General features: G+C 46.9%; 1 protein-coding gene across 1 annotated transcript in view; it reads right to left on the bottom strand.

The window, feature by feature from the left end:
* The window catches only part of EPHB1 (EPH receptor B1), a 405,640-nt gene that overhangs the window by 246,582 nt on the left and 141,676 nt on the right, over window positions 1-17,382 (bottom strand). The window lies entirely within an intron of this gene.

Genomic DNA, 17,382 nt, shown 5'->3' with positions numbered 1-17,382 from the left:
CTGGGCTCTGGACATGAATACATTTTATGAATCATGCAAGTATCTTCTTGTAGCATAACAGACTATTGCAATTTTTGAGTTAAAAGCATTTATTCATGGAAAGAAAACATTCAAGCCATACCACAATTTTTGTAACCCTGTTTTGACTTTACCTCTTTAAATACACACACACACACACATAAACACACACACACACACACACAAAGAAAGACTCAAAGACGTTGGCACTCTTCAGCTACAAAAGCCCTGCACACAGCATTGGCTCATAGCAAGGATGCTCTGAAGGGGAAGGGAGGGAAGGTGAGGGGGAGAGGCCGCCTCTCCTGGGGCAGGTCTTCTGGGAGGAGCCACGGGAGGGAGGTGTGGCCAAGGACTGGTACACACTGGCAAGAGGAAATTCCCAGACACTGCTAGCTTCTGTTTCTGTTCTGTAATTAAGACCTCTGTTTAAGCTGGTAACACTTTAAAAATAAGAAAAAAAGACAAAGGGAGACACTTCAGCCAGCTCTGCTTGGGCTTCCTTTCTGTGAATTATTACAAGTGTTAATGGGTGTCTTCATTAAAGTATAATTTATGAAATGTTACAAGTTGGGTTCCCCCACCCTCATAGGTCTGATGACTCAAAATCAGCAGCTCCTCCCACTTAACTGAAACAAATTTATGAAAAGGGGAAAATTAGCTGACTTGGTCCATCCAGTGGTGGAAATGAGACAGAAATTGGAGGCAACGTGGGTTTGCTTTTCTGGGAACAAACATGGTGTGTGACCAGATTCCAAACAGGCCAGGAGCCTTAGCTGTTTAGAGATCATCAAAGAGCAGGACTAGCTGAACAGAGGGCTGTCTGCCAAGACCCGCTGGACCTGCAGGGGACCAGTTGAAGGCACAGGGCTGGTGGTATCTAGAGGGCCAGTTCCTCTGCAGCGAGAAAGGGAAAGGACCAGAGCCTTCTGTAGATGCTTCCCACCAGCCCTCAGCAGCCTGGCCCTAACAGCCACAGTGGCAGCCCTCCCACTCAGGTCCTCTAGAACCCTCCCCCCCCACCCACTTAAAATTAACATTCACTTCAAGGACAGTGTGTTTGTGTTGGTAATGCTGATTTCAAGTGCCCAGCTGGCTCCTTACCCACTTAGCTAACCACACTGTTGCCCCCAAGCTACCTGATAAAGAAATTCTAGAGCAAAGCAAGGGCATGCATCTATTCCACCTGCTACTAGAGAAACCCGGGGCACAGTTGTGTTGGAACTCAGAGAAGGGACAGAATAAAGAGGAGGGTTCCATTGCAGGAAGACGAGAATCCACTCAACTCTGCACCTCAGTTCATTTAATCTGCACTTTCTTTTGGTCTCTCCCTATCATTGCACTGTTTGTTTCTCAGATTCCTTGGGCCTCTCTCTTGATAAGTTAAGCCTCTTCGCTGGAAATGAAGCACCACTAGCCAGTTGAAAGCCTCAATTCTAGCTGATTTTGCCACCTAAACAGCTTTCACTGTGTGCCCCCTGCCCTGCCAACCACCTCATCTCTGAGTTGCTTCCCACACCCAGGATTGAGGTCTGATTAGAATTTAAGATAATTTTCCCAGGGCATTAGAGCACTTCCTTTCTTTCAAGGAGCATAAGGGATAAAGCTTAAGTTTCAAGGAATAAATACTCTAAGACTGAGAGGGAAAATGGTTTAATTGCTTAAATTCTTATTTGTCTCAAACAATATGGTGGGCGGGTGGGTAAGAGAAGACCTCATAGAGGAGCGTTAACTTTGACAAACCTGTTTTGCCTGATGTACGTGTGAGACAGGGAGGCCTGCACTCTCTCCCTCTACAGTCATATACCCCAGGCAGCCTCAGCCTCTTTGTGCATCCCACACTTCCCAACTGCTCAGGACACATCCATTCACAAGCAACCTCCTTCCCACATACACTCAAATATCCCTGCCCTCATGCATGCTGCAATCCAGTGAGGTGAGGCAGATGGTGCACATAATAAGTAAGCTGTATACTATGTCAGAGAAGATAAGTGCTATAGAGAAAAATAATGCAAGGTAGGGGAGATGGGAAGGCTGTTAAGGGCAGCCCACACTATGAGGAGGGAGGGGCCCACACGTAGAGGGGCCGGGCCCACATTGTGAAGAGGGTGGGGCCCACACTATGAGTAGGGTGGTCATTGTAGGGATCACTGAGAAGGTAATATTCAAGTAAAGGCTTGGAGGAGGTGAAAGAGCCATCCCCACAGCTCTCTGGTTTTGATACATCTGGACATCAGAGACAAAAGTAATAATAAATGAACTTAAATCTGAATCTCATACCTTACACAAAGGCCAACTCAAAATGGATCACAGAGATGCATGTGAAACATAAAACTATAAGATTTAAAGAAGATTAACATTAAGAGAAAACCTTTGTGACCTCGGGTTAGGCATGGAATTACCTTCCTGGACATGACACCAAAAGTATGATCCATAACCTGGATCAACTGAAAAAGTAATTAGTTGGATACACTGAGAACAAAAACGAGTAAATTCTCCAGACAATGGAGTATTATTCAGCTTTAAAAAGAAATGAGCTGTCAAGCCATGAAAAGACATAAGGAAACCTTAAATACTTATTATTAAGTGAAAGAAGCCAACCTGAAAAACCTACATCCGGTATATGCCTGTAAAACTTTCTGGAAAAGCCAAAACTATGGAGACAGTAAAAAGATGAGTGGTTGCCAGGATTAAGGAAGAATGAAGGATGCATCCGTGAAGCACAGAGTACTTTTAGGGCAGTGAAACTACTCTGTGTGACACCATAATGGTGGATACATGTCATGGCACATTTGTCCAAACTCATAGTAGGTTTAACACTGAAAGTGAACACTAATGTAAACCATGGACTCTGCGTGATTAGGAAGCAGCAGTGTAGCTCACTGATCATACCCGTGTACCACAATGGTTGGGGGTGTTGAATGGGGAAGGCCATGCATGTGCGGGGGTAGGGGTTATGTGGAAAATCCTGGTACCTTCCCCTCAATCTAGCTATGATGAATCTAAAGCTTCTCTACGAAAACAAAGTCTTCAATAAAAAAAATAATGGATAAACTGGATTTCATCAAAATTGAAAATGTTTTGTGAAAGATACCATTAAGAGAAAGAAAAGAAGTTAAAGAATGGAAGAAACTATTTGCAAACAATATATTCACGTATTCAACAAAAATACTTGTATCCAAAATATATAAAGAAATCTTGAAACCCAATACTAAGAAAACAAACAGCCTAATTAAAACTAGGGCAAACATCTTGAATAGATACTTCACCAAGGAGGATAAACAAATGGCAAATAAGCACATGAAAGAGACTCAACATCATTATTCACTAGAGAAACACAAATAGAAACCACCATGAGATACCAAGACACACCTAATAGAATGGCTAAAATAACAAATACTGATCATACCAAGTGCTGCAAAAGACGCAGAAAACTTGGTGTGGTATTGCAAAATGGACCAGCCACTCTGAAGACCACTCTGGCAGTTGGACACATAATTTCTGTGTGGCCCAGCAATCCCTCTCTTGGGGATTTGACCTCGAGCAATGAAAATATATGTCCTCACAAAAACCTGTCCATGAATGTCTACAGCAACTCTATTCATGATCACCCCAAACTGGCAACAATCCAAATGTTTTTCAACAGGTGAATGAATAAACTATGGTGCATCCACAGGATGGCATATGACTCAGCAGCAAAAAGCAACAAACCAGTGACAAGCAACAGCTTTCATGAATCTCACAGGCGTTATGCTAAGTGAAAGAAGCCAAGCTCAAGCGTTTACCATATCAGTCCGTGTAGAACGATGATACAAAAGGATGGAGAACCACTGATAGCAGGTTGGGAGGGGGTGGAAGGAGGCAGTGACTATAAAGCAACATCATAAGATAGCTCTCTGTATTCTGATTTCTAGGGTGGTTACACAACTTTGTACATGGATTAAAATTCATAAAACTTGCCACCAAAAGAAGTCAAATTTTCTCTATGATAATTTTTTTAAATGTTTTATTTATTTCTAGGAGAGAGAGAGAGACAGCGTGAGCAGGGGAGGGTCAGAGAGAGAGGGAGACACAGAATCGGAAACAGGCTCCAGGCTCTGAGCTGGCCGTCAGCACAGAGCCCGATGCGGGGCTCGAACCCATGAACCGTGAGATCATGACCTAAGCGAAAGTCGGACGCTTAACTGACTAAGCCACCCAGGCGCCCCTCTATAATAATTTTTAAATGAAATTTTAAGTCACAGAAAATAAAAAGAAATAATTTTAAAAAAGGATTTAATCTTGCAAGCAGCAAACTGGACCAACTACATCCATTTATGACTACATGGGTGGCTTCCACTGTCTTCAACGACTCTACTTTAAACTGTTTTATGTACCCAGGACCCAGATCCTGTTATCTAAGCCTTCCTAGTATTTACTGCATCTCTGTACACTTCTGACATTCTTCCCACAGTTCTCATGTCTCAAGGGAACCAGCACCAAATACAGGCAGAAAATTATCCTCTGGCTTATTTAATAGCAAAAATGTTGGTAACATCAACATCCGTTTCTGACCCCTTGCAATGTGCCAAGGTCTTTCTTTGCTGGGCTCCACACAGGCAGATTATCATAGTCTTCACAGCAACACTGAGCCTGGTGTTACACAATCACTTAATGTGGAGCAATACTGAGACCCAGAGAAGCCACTCTGCTAACAAACACTAAGCTAGGATGAACCACCCAAGCTTTCCTGTCACCGACTCTTAACAAGGACCCATCCACGGCTGCTTCCTCAGTGGCTTCGGTGGCCTGGCGGGGTTGCGTGGTGTGTGGACTCCTGCCCTCCTTTCCCCAGAGGGGTCCTCGGCAGAGCAAAGACCAGCTGCACTGTGCTTCCGGGGAAGCACCCCTGTGTGCCAGAGACAGGTGCACTGAGTATGTACCCCTAAAAAGTTCATTTGGGGACGTCATTCCAAGAGTGTGGGGCTTTTCCCAGAAGTTCCAGAGAGGTCATTCTGTCTTTGCATGTGTAGCCATCACCTTAAACAGACCAGTGGAGGAAGAATGAACTAATTATAATCCATCTTTCCAAGTTCTATTGCCTTTTCCTCTCCTCCTTCCTGACTAGTTAGTAACCAGTGTGTATCCTGATGAGACTTCCACGTTCTTGTTCTCACTTGCTCACATTCACAAGAAGTCAGAAAATCACCTCATTCTTTCAATACACAGGGCACTTACATCCAAATCTTTCCTTATCTGCATCATCAGTGTTTTGAATTTACTCCTAGAAGAACTGCATCTGTATAGAGGCCCAGTCACGCAGTAACCCTCCCAGGGACTGAAGGCTCTCCAGAGGCGGGCCTCCTGGGACCTTGAGACCTTCAGAGTGAGCCCAGCAAAGTGAGCAAAGATGGGAAGAGTCCCTTCTAAGCCATGGCAAAACTTCCAGGCAGATGGCCCTGGGCCTGGCTGAGGTGATGTTTCCAGAACCTTCCATGAGCACTGGGTAGATTCCCAGAGCTCAGGGTCAGAGCAGCATCCTGTTCTAACACCCACTGTGGTCCTGTAGCCACGCTCAGGCGGCGAACACATCAGCACCACACATCAGGCCTGCCCCCTCCAGTTTAACTACGTGGGGCTAGGAAAAGACGTCACCTGATGAACCAAGACTAGGAAAGAGTGAAGTGGGAAAAAAAAGCCTTGACAGAAAGTCTTGATTTGTCGGCGGATATTTTCCCAGCCCCGGCTTCCTGATGACTCAGCTGCTCCTGCGTGGGGAGGCTCTCCCTCAGCCAGCACTGCCTGGGAAATGAAGCCAGAGATTTCCCACTAGCTATCAGCCAGAACAAAAATTACCAATAAAAGGATACACTTAAATGTCCCCCCAGTGGAGACTATTGTTTACTGAGCTATTGAAGGAGTGAAAATATCAGAGCAAAGGTCAGTGGACACCAGCAGTGGGGGTTTACAAGAAACTCTGTCATTTCTTATTTCTTCCCCTTCTTTGGTGAGAAGTTAAGACAAAGCTCCTCTGCCACTCTAAAGAAGCAGCTTTGATGCTTATTTTGTCAAAATACCCCTCCAAACCCCCTCAGCGCCCTGTCATCCCTTCTGACTGGCTCTTACCAGCGGGCTGATTTGCACGGGGACTGCCTCTCCGCTGTGCCCCCTTCCAGGCTCACACTCATTCTCTTGCTCTAATTAGCAACTGCTTTTTTTATTTTTGTATGCACGTTCAAAGACAGAGCGAGGAGGAGAGTGAACGGGAGAAAGCAAAGGTCTCTGTGAAAGGAGAGAGCAGATGGCTTCTCCCTCGCCCCCTCTGTGTACCCAGGCCCCTGTGTTGGCAAACAGCACACAATGTCTGTCTACAGAGCTCTTTGAGGGCTATGAAGGAGGGGCCCGCACACAGCTACCGGCAGGAAAGGAGTCTGTGGAGAAAAGGCCTGAAAAGGCCTGGCCCCTGGGGGGAAGCCAGGGTAGGAAGGGGATTGAGGCTGTCAGCCCATGGGATGGATGTCCAGGACCAATCACCTCTGCCTCCTCCTCCTGGCCCAGAAGGAAGTGGCTGTATCGATATTTAGTTGGCTTGTGCAGTGAGGTGCTGTCAATTCTCTAGATAGCAAAGCCTTTGCCCCCAGGGCTGCAGAAGGTCCTGGGGGGAAAGGGGGATCTACTGCTCACTCTTGTGTTGTCAGTCCCAAATAAATGACTTTCCATTAGAGGAAATTCTTAGGTGAGTGGGCAGAGGTACCCACAAAGGGGGAGCAACATCGTCAACCTCAACGGCTAAAATCAATCATTCTGATTGGGAAAGTTAAATTCAATAAGGCATAGCTTTGGTCACTGGTTTTTAACTGGTAGTTGGATTAAAGGATTTTTAAAATGTTAGGGCAAAAAAAGGAAGCTTGAAAGAATTCTCGAAAAGGGAGAAGAGTAAAAATGGGGTAGAAGAAACTTTAAAAAATCAGAATATGCCCCAGAAAAATACAGAAATGAACACAGAGAAGCAGGGCATTCTACAAAGACCCTTAAAAAGAAAGTTATTGTTCTTTTTAATGAATGGTCTCATTATCAGCATGTGTGATTATATATCATTAATTTTGATGACAAAAGTCACTCTTGTAGTATCTGCAATCAACTTCAATGATAAACATTGATTTTCCGTATTTTACTATAAGAAAGAACCTGTTTTTATTGCAGTTTGCATCTATACAGTTTCCAAAGGAAAAAAATAAAAACAGTGAATGGAAATAACCAACCATTCATTAAACTTCTACCAATGAAATGCGTTTTTCTTTTCTTCCTTTTTGAATCAAGTCCAGAGAGAAGACAGACAAGAGAATAGAGTAAATGGAGAAAAAGAAAAGAAAACAGGGAGACCAAGTTGGCCAAAGATGCAGAGAGAAAGACAAACAGAACGAGCAGGAAAAGAAATGCCCCACGTCACAAGGACCTCCACATTCAGATCAACGCAGGCATGTGTATGACAGACCCAAAAACCAAACAGAAACCCTCAAATCGCCTAATTCCCAGAACAGGCGAATTTTTGCCAAGTTCATGATTTGGCAGAGCTCTTGCATATTCCATACAATTTCAATGAGAAGCTGTACCCATCTTGTTCTAAGAGCAGATTGCCATTTTCCACTTGAAATACACACGTTGCACTGACCTTATGTCCTCTGTCAAACTGAGACGTTATCACCAACTTTTAGTGAAAGGGTTTCATAACGTATGGGCTTTCGGCCATTCTGTTGATTTTGTTCTGTGTGTGTGTGTGCACAGTGTGTCACTATATTGGACAACAGTCAGACAAGGCCTCTGCCATCCCTGGTTACTTCCTCCATCTGGTTCTGCCATCATCACCTCTATAAGCACATGCCTCGTCAGCGACTCCACGTGGTTCCTGCCTGGTTTGTATGGAGCTGATGCTACTCAGTGCAGCTGGGGTATGTTCTCATACATCCCAATGCAAAGCCTTTCTTCCTCCTCGGCTCTCACCCGGCTTCCACAAATTTTAGTTTTAATGCATTTTGTTTTGTTCTCATTTAACAGATGACACAGAATGGGCATTTGGGATGCAGAGACACAGCACACAAGGTCCTACCCATGAGGAGCCTGCGGAGTAGAAGACAGAGACTGAAGGCTAGGCAGAGGACAGAGGTGGATGGGTTCAGCTTCAAGCATGGTCACCCCATGGACCTCCTGGGTCATCCCTAGTCAATGGGAAATGCAAATCAAATTGATGGCTTTTCCTTGGGTCCCTTAATGAAGGATTATCTCAGTCCAAATGGGATGCTGAAGCCCCAACCCCCACCACAAATCACAGGTCTGTCCCTAAGGGAATCTCTCTCTTCTCCTGCTGGGGGCAGGGGGTGGGGAGAGAAGGAGTAGAGAATAGCAGTTATCAGCCGGGCCCCAGAGTCCTACATTGTATGACCTTGGTAAAGTTACTCAGCTTCTTTGTGCCTCGGTATCTTCAACTGAAAAATGAGGTTGATAATCATATGTACTCATAGGGCTATTGTAAGGATTTAAGAGATAATGCACGAGAAGAATTAGGCAGAGCATCTGGTACATAGCGAGTGCTTTGCAAATAATAGCCCTGCTGTATTAGGGCTTCAGGCAAGCTGGAAGCCAATCCAGAAAGGTTTGCTCCCTACTCAAATTATAGCCATCACCATGATGTGACAATGAATGGTGGGACTGCCCAGAAGAGTATACAAGCTACTTCCTTAGCCCAGGTACACAGGGCAAATCAGCCTTCTTTCCACACATTAGTCATTCTACATGTCATCCTCATTGCTTTTTGCCTTATCTATGCATCAAGTTTTTAGTGTATTAGTAAATTTGTTATTTTTCTTTAAGTTGACTCATTTTTTAACCTGAATATATTTATTTTAACAGAAAATAATTGAAAAGTGAGGAAGGAAGCAGGGTAGGGGAAAGAGAGGGGCAAGGAGGGGAGAGGAGAGCAGAGGTGGGGAGGGGAGCACGCAAGAGGGGAGGAGGACTGAAATAAGGAAAGGAGAGAGGAAGTCCCTGGCCTCAGAGGGAAAGAAAACCCTCAGAGTTGGAAGACAAAAGCCACAAAGAGAAGGAGGCAGTGAGCAGCCACCCAGGGCTAAGACCAGGCTCTCTGGCAGAAGCAGGGCAAGGCCTTCAGCAGGGCTGCAGGAGGACAGAGCTCGGCCTGGGGTATAGACGTCTGCAGGGCTACCCAGGGTGAGCAAGGAGCTCAGAACCAGCTCCAGGCAGGAGAGGAAGGATGGGAAAAGCGAGATGTATTTCCCCCAAAACCAGGCTGGGCGGCTTTTCTGGGACTGGACCAGGAGAACGGCCTGGCCCTGGAGCACCAGCATCTGCTCCTGTCCTGTCCCGTCTGCAGACCAGTCACCTGCCACCAAGTGAGAAACACTAAAATGGGTGAGTGGCACGGGCCGATGTGTCCTGATGCTATAGATGAACACACAATAGATCAAGGGCAGATACATGGCAGGAGGGAATGGGACAGAGGAAAGCGAAAAATAGACCACACCATGGAGGCAGCAAACTCCAAAAGGTCTGCAACAAGCAACCTCACCTGATTTAATGACGTGTTATACAGGAATGCTTGTCAAGTCCTGAACAACTGAACAGGGCTACTTGTGGACCTTTGCCATGTTCAATGCCCCACGTAGCAAGACAAATGTAAACTGAAACCACAGTGGGCTGCCAGTTTTCATCTATCAGATTGGCAAAGGTAAAAATGATTGACATTTTATTCTCCTGGCAAAGCTGTGGGGAATAGGAATTCTTTTACACTGTCAGAGGTAGCAAAATTGGTAGAAAACACCTTTTTTTCCAGAGGACTATCTGGGAACATCTATCAAAATTAAAAATGTATATACTCTGATTCAGCAGGTTTTTTTCTAAGAATTTCCTGCACCCTTAGTTCTTAAAAAAGTGCTTGGCACATACAAAGTTCTGAATAAATATTCATTGAATAAATTAATTAAGGAATTTGACTCGCAGATATGCTGGTACACAAGTACAAAGATAAATGCAAGGATCTTTGTTGAAACATTGTTATGAATAACAACAAAAAAAAAAACAAACAAAACAGGAAGCAACCTACCTGTATATAAATGAACCTGTATATAAATGAACAATGAAGGCACACCCATTCAATACAATACTATAGAATCATTTGAAAAAATAAGGCAGATTTCTGGGTAATACAGCCAAAGTACTTCATTGTTTAAACCTTCATTGTTAAATAAGTGGGGGTGGGGGGGCGACTAGGTGAAAAGACCTGTGTAATATGTCCCTATGTAGGTGGGAAAAAGATACAGCTATATTCTGGGTGTGCAAATGCACAAACTTTCTTTGCACACTAGAAACTTTAACAGCAATGGCCCTTGGTGAGGACCAGAATGGGAGGGAAACCTTTTCTTGTATGTACTACCTGTTCAAAACATTTTTATTTTTTATTTTATTTTTTTTAACATTTATTCATTTTTGAGAGATAGAGACAGAGCATGAGTCAGGTAGGGGAAGACAGGGAGGGAGAAGAGAATCTGAAGCAGGCTCCAGGCTCTGAGCTGTCAGCACAGAGACTAACGCGAGGCTCGAAACCATGGACTGCGAGATCATGACCTGAGCTGAAGTCAGATGCTTAACCAACTGAGCCACCCAAAACACCCAGGCAGCCGCAAAACGTTTTTAAAATAACAACAACAAAAGGTAACTTGGCAGAAGAGAGATTTGCATAAAAGTTCTACCCCAGGGACTGGATCGGCGAGCCCAATTCAATATTAGGAAGAAGGGCTCCAATGAACCAGGCCGTTCCAGGAAGTCCATGCATCCCATCACTGGAGGTGTTGAAAAGCAGGGTGGGGGACCACTGTAGTAAAGCAGTGTGTCATCTGGTGGCCTGGATTCACTCTCCTTAGAGGTCTTACCTAGCTCCTCCACCAGGTACCACCAGGGCAATAGAGCCACTCTACTCTGGACATTGTAACCAATTCCAAGAGCTAAAAATGTAGCAGATTCTTAGAAGTAAAATTGCTCAATCTGAGTGTAGAAGTATAAAGGGCCTGGCATCGGTAGGTGCCCAGTAAGTACTTAAAAGAAAGAAGGAGCACAGGTACACTCAATCCACATGAGCTCATGAGTGGAATCCAACTTGATTGAAGAATGGAAGGCCAGACTGCCCAGACCTGCAAGGAGGAGACCAGAGCGGGTCCCCAAGGGTCATACCCAAAGAGCAAGTAACTCCAGTCCCCACTAGGAATGTGTTCCCATTCCTCATGTTGGTGGGCTATTCCAGACAGAGGCCGGGGATAAGCCAGAAACCAAAGGACCTGTTTCCTTGTCCAGCTCTTCCCCTGAACTGGGCCCTACCCTCAATGAAAACCTCTGTTAGGGATGGGTTTGGCCCTCCCTAACCCTGAATTTCTGTCCCATGATTCTAAGAAGCCTCCTGAGACTCTCCACAGTGCCTCATTACCCTCACCCTCATTTCTACTGATTTCCTCTTGACCTCCCTGGCCAGGAGCACACACACGATAAGCCCAGCATATCTGCAGCTGCACAGACTCATTCTGCAACAGGCTGGGAGGACATACAGGAAGGTCGGATGCTCTTCGTCATAGAGGATAACTCCCAGGGCCAGAGCCAACCTACATATACTCCTGTATACTAAGCCTCATCTCTACAGGATTGATCTGCCTCACTCTCATTAGCTGGCCCTTGAGACAAAAATGGAAGGCCCAGCTGCCACATCATGTAACTGGTACTCAAGCTCTTAGCTCAGCCAGCAAAGAGAGTATAGATACTACATCTACAGGCGGAGACCCCTCCCCTAGGAAAAGACCAAGNACACACACACACACACACACACACACACACACACACACACCCTCCCCTTGGGACCCACTTTCTCTTTTAGCACCCAGGATGAGGATGCAGTGGTGACCCAAAGCTAGGACCAGCAACCCCAAAGGAGATGGAAATAGGTACCAGAACTTTTTTTTCCAAGAGGAGTGAAATTAGACATACTTTTCTCCACTTTCAAATCCTGCAGATTTTTCGTTTCAACTCCCCCAGGCTTATAAATTGGCTCATCTCAGCCACTCAAGTTGACAAAGGCACTGAAACTGTTGAAAGGTTCAAAATGTCCCTTGGGTTTCCAGGCATGAAGGAATTTACATGTAGGTGGAAAATTACCAAGAAAAAAGGCCCCATTTGGAGAGAGGGGAGTGCCGAAGCAGCTGGCGAAGGACAGGCAGCCGTGAGGCAGTGGCAGGGGAGTGGCTAGCTTGAGGACCTCCTGCGAGGGCTACACAAGACAAGTGCCAGAGAGGGTGCAGGCCCTAGCTCAGGGTTTTGACAGACACCTGGGAAGTAGGAGAGACATGAGACAGGGAGATGGATGAACCAAGAACTACTCTGATCTTCTCCAGAACCTGCCAACATCTGGGATTGGGATGGTCTCAGCTGACCTGAGAGTTCCCTGGAAAAGCCATGTGACTCCTGGTTACGGGATATGCATCCTCAGCCCAAACCCTGATTGTCAGGCCCTGAGCAAGTCACAGGAGTCCTGCAGGCTTGACTGCCCTTGAGGACAGTAATCCACCCCTGATGTTTGTGCGAACGACAGCCCCGAGTGATCTAGCTGGGACTGGCCGACTGCAGGAAAGGCTGCTTTTTTCTGTAACCCCCACACAGTCCTCCCTCAGCTTTCTGGCCCTCACTCCTCCACCCATAGCCCTTCTCAGGCTTTCTAGCAGCTCAGCTTGTCAGGGCCCTGCCCAAAGGCCTTGTGCTCAGGCTACCCAGCTTCCAGCCCACTCCTACAGTCCCTTTTCCCAGACTCCTTCTATGCCATTCAGGGCCACCCTTTCTACAAATCCCTTAAGCCCAAGATGCTTTCAGTGACCTCCCCTGAGCCCCCTTCTTCTATACTCCAGCAACATAGATGGTTCTGGTCTAGAGCTTAGATCTGGGGTCCTTGGCCTGGGCTCCACTTTACCTACCCAAGACAATCTCAGAAGGGGTCACCAAGAGATGCCATTTTAAAAAACCTCTCCTGTGTGTTCTCACGCCCACCCTGGGATCAAGAATTGCTGCTTCAGATGACCCTCATCCTCAGGCTTAGGGAGTCTTCTGTCCACCAGTCAGACCTCAGCTCACAAAGACCAGCTGCCTACATGACCTGCCTCAAGGCATGAGGTACACCTTTCAAATGTGTGTTAACTGACCCATTGACTTGTTGGGGGACAGTGAACCATGCCTATATGCTGATCACTGGTCACTGCTGGACACTCATGGAGCTGGGGCCACACAGGTGCTGGCAGGTGATGACTGAATAGTCAGGTCTCCGGGTGACCTGGGTCTCTGATTGGGGGCACTACATGCCACCTTCATTCCAGAATTTTATCCCCTTAGAAGCCAGAGTTAGATGGTGTGTTTTAGGGCTTAAGAGCAATGACATAGCATCACATGGCTTCCAGAGCATTCTCATATGAATTATCCACTTGATTTTCACACACCCTGAGAAGTAGGCAGAGAAGACAGAGCTCTCATGAGAAAGGACTTATCTTAAAACCACCCAGAAGCTCACAGCAGAGCAAGGACTAAAACCAGTTCCTATCTCTAGGTTAGACCTCTTCCACCTGGATCCACCCCTTTTTCCCCTTTGATCTCCCTGCATCCCCCTCTCTCCTCAAGTGACAGCACCAAGAGCAAAGGTCTAGGACCAATGGATCAGTGCATGCCTTCTACAGTGGTGAGCCAAGGCTGTCCTAAACACCACAGGAGCAGGAATAAGGGAGGATGGCAGGGAAGGTCATACATAGCATCGTCATTCCCAGAGTCCTGAGTACAGCTGGAGATGCAGGATAATGAGACAGCTCCTTTTGGAAACTCCAATGACTATGCCTGGGAGGGAAAGCCAGGCCCTCAAGGAGTACTCAGGAGCAGAAACAGAATTAAGCCTCAAAGGGACATTGCTCCACTCTATCTGGCTGCCACAGGCTGTTCTAGCACCTGAGACCCCTCTCTGGGCACCTAAATGGGATACCATAGCCCACAAGCTTCTAACAGACAGCTAAGAGGCCTGCCTGTGCCAGGTTCCCCCTAGCAACTGTCAGTCTCAGCCCAGTCCTCCTCCCTGAGACTGACTTTAGCTGGCACAGTATTCAGGCCCGATGGCACAGAGAGAGCTTGCTAACTGCCAGCTCTCAGTGCCCCTGGCCCCAGGGATGGACAGACTGCAGGGACTCACACAGAAAATGAACTTAGCCATCAACCTGAGTAGGGAAGGTACAGGGCAGGTAAAGACAAAGCCATGAGTGCTCATTAATCAACTACACTATGAGCATAAGGTTTGAAGTTGGGGCAGACAGGCCATTTTCCTAGTAATTAACAATTTTATAGATGGGACAGAGTCACTGGTGGGGTCAGCAGGCTACTATGACTCTGACTGATCGGTCCAATCTGTGTAAGCATAAAGGATGAGTCCAGAAGAGGCCGTGGGCCATGGAACCCTCTAGAAAGTGTGTCTGCCTCTTGTGGTACCTCCTAATGTATAAGGTCCCCCCAACAGCTTCCTCTGCTTGCCCCCATCTTGCCACCACCCTCCTCAGGACAGGAGAGCTCTAGGCCAGGACCACTCTTTACTGGCTGGGCTGCCTAACTGGTCTCCAAGTAATTCGGCACAGCTGAGCAACTATTCACCATGACTTTGACAGGAGAGGGTTTAAGGGTTTAGCAGGCACAAAGTGAAAGTCAGAATAAGGTTCCGGTCCATGATGAAAGTCTGCCTTGCTAGAAAATAATATAGAGGATATTCCATAGACTTGACACATTCAAAGGCCCAGATTCAAATATCCAGAAGAAACTATCAGGTCAGTATAACTGCGTCAAGCCCAGAATCATCCAGGTTTGGCCTAGCCAGGCTCCAGGGCATTGATTCTCAGGGCTGTGTTGGGGGAGAGTAGCTTTCCTGCCTTCTCCAGTCCTACCAGGACAGCTGAGAGGGGCTCATTTTGTCTCACCCACAATTCTCTGGCCTCCCCCATTCTGCATGCCTCTGGCCCCATGAAAACTGGCTACTCTGGGTGGGCCACCCCAGAATTGTGGTGAAGGGCTATGGTGCCCACCTGACAGTACAGAAAAACACCCCAGTACCCTGACCTGGGAGACACACAACGAGGACCAGTCACAAATCCTTTCACATGCATTGCCCATCTCCATCCGAAGGGTGGAGAGTCCTCCCAAGACAACCATCAACAGCCAAGGCCTCTTAACCTCCCTGGGGCAGACTGCTTAGCTCTGGAAAGGGAGTCCTCGATGCCGGCTCATCCATCAAAGACAGATGACTAGCAGAGCCAATGGTTACGATTTGGAGGATGCATCTTAAAGTTCTTGACACAGAAAAAGGCGGGGGCAGGGGGAGGGCTTCAATTTCCTGCTAGGACACAAAGTCAGCCAGGCTGCTGGCTGTAAGACCCATGACAGCACCTGGCTTGCCACTCTCCACTCTCAGATATGCCACCAAAACGTGGCTGCCTGTGCTTCTAAAACGGCAAAGTGATGCCCTGGCCTCCCCTTTCCCTCCACTCTCCAGCGCGTTTGCGATAAGCAATCTGTGAAATCAAGCCAGTTCCATAATAACTCTAGATGAGGAACGTCCACTGAAAGTCAGAAGGGGGTGGAACGGGGTAGGGAGAATGGAAAGAAACCACTTGGATTTATGTATTTGTCTCCATAGGCCCTCCCACAACAACCACAGGAGGTGACCTGACAAACAGCACAGACAGCAGAACCCTCCAAAAGAGAAAAGTTCCAATTAGCCCAAAGAAATGAGAGCCTATTCTCAGAGTTCCAATTAAATCAGAACCAATCAATGCTTGCTTTGGTTCCTGCCATTCTGCTCAGGAAATAATGAGAAAAGTGAGAGGGCCCCAGCCAGCAAGTGCAGCACGGCAGCTCTTTGAAGCCTGAAGAAATCACCAGCACTCTTGCAAGCGTGCCTGGCAGCTGCCGCACCAGCACCTTAAAGAACTCAGCCTAGTGCCCGGGTCCCCACTCAGACCCTGACAAATGCCAAAGAGGATGCTTCCCGCCCCACCTCCAACCAAGGGGAAAAAGAGAAGCACTGTGGGGCCAGGGTAGGCTGGTTTTAAAATTGTCTGCCTTGATTCATCACTTGATCTGGCACTCTCTCCCCTGTTTCCACACCATCCATCATGGGCACCATAACCAAGAAATCCAATGAAGACACAAAGGCCTTAGCTCTCCACTCTCAGCAGGCCTCAGAAAGGCTGCATAAGTGCCCCAGCCCAGAAAATTAGCTGAGTTCAAAGGATCGCAGAGCTGATGGGCATTAGCAATCCTGTGCCTGGTGCTTGGCTGCAGGCGTTTCAGGAGCAGGGTAAGGGAGGAAGGGGACAGGCAAGGACAATCTGGTGCTCAGGTGGAGTGTTGGGGGTGGCAACAGGGAGAATGACTGACAGGAAGCTCCCGAGAGAGCAGAGAGAGGTAATACATCTCCAATTCCAACTTTCCCCCAGAGGGCTGGGGCAACCTAAATGATGAGTCAGGGTCAGGGTCAAGATGGTCATTTCTGAGGTCTATGTGGGAAGCCTTGCCACTGAAAGAGTCTGAAACTTTGAATGCCACGGACAAAAGTTAACCAAGGAACAAAGTCTTCTCTTCCCCAATTCTGGATACCCCTTCCCATATGCAGCCTCCATGCACTTACTAAAGAAAGGAGTCATGGATTCACTACACCATCCTATTCATTCTCAGAGAAGAATCTCAAGCCAGTTCAGCCCATTATTGCCACATATTGGACATGTGCTCTCCTGAACTGAGAAGAGCCAATATGAGCATATAGTTCCCTGACACTTCCAAACTGCCAAGTTCGTATCATTCTGTATCCTTCAGAAGTAATGATAATACGATACCTGAACCACCTTCCCCCATTCAATTAGCTCATCTCCTTCTAGGAAACACCAAAACTAGGCCCCATCTCTGCCCCAGAACCTGGCATTGAGCCCCTGGAGGAAGACAGCCAAGCAGAGGGCTTTGAGTTAACGAACTACATGGGTTCAGGACCAAGTTGGGTGCTGGGGGAGCTGAATTGAAATGACCTAAAATATTGTCCAAATTCAGTCACTTCTCAACTACCCTTGAGTGAACTGCCCATGACAACTCAAATTCTCCATGCCACAGAGCATGATCTGGACATAATGCAGGGGTGTGTGCATGGGGAAGAGAGTGCATACACATGCAAGACAGAATGTGAATGTCCATGGTTATTATGTGATTACCTATCATTTGGAATTCTCCCTATCTCTTCCCCCATCATGAACACTGCATTCTGGTTGGACACAG

The sequence above is a fragment of the Crocuta crocuta genome, unplaced genomic scaffold (assembly GCF_008692635.1).
Source record: "Crocuta crocuta isolate KB4526 unplaced genomic scaffold, BGI_CrCroc_1.0 scaffold580, whole genome shotgun sequence".
NCBI classification, from domain to species: Eukaryota; Metazoa; Chordata; class Mammalia; order Carnivora; family Hyaenidae; genus Crocuta; species Crocuta crocuta.
Note: the sequence above shows the minus strand (reverse complement) of the source record. Positions and strands in the feature narration are given on the sequence as shown.